Raw genomic sequence first — 368 nt, 5'->3', positions numbered from 1 at the left:
CAACATATTTTACTTTCAGTGTTCATTTCTCCATTTTCGTTTCTTTTCTTTTCTTTTCGGTATACATTTTTTTCATATTCTAACTTAAGGACAATATTCATCGCGATTGCGTAGCAGAATAAGATGAATAAGGAAAAGTGAATTGAGAAACGCATAAACGAATAATTAGAAAGATAAACAAAATCGAAAGAAGGAAAAAAAAAATAAAATTAAACATTAACAAGAAAGAATGTTCAACGAGTGATGATACCTGTTCGGTGAGCGAAGTCCTAAGTACTTTTTAAATATTACGTTATTTTTTTCATAGATATGCATGTACACCCACCCACACATATATAGATAACTAGAATAAATTGGTTTCCCCTAAA

Source organism: Penaeus vannamei, chromosome 17 (genome assembly GCF_042767895.1).
Source record: "Penaeus vannamei isolate JL-2024 chromosome 17, ASM4276789v1, whole genome shotgun sequence".
In the NCBI taxonomy this organism is placed as follows: Eukaryota; Metazoa; Arthropoda; class Malacostraca; order Decapoda; family Penaeidae; genus Penaeus; species Penaeus vannamei.
This window is presented reverse-complemented; position numbering follows the sequence as displayed.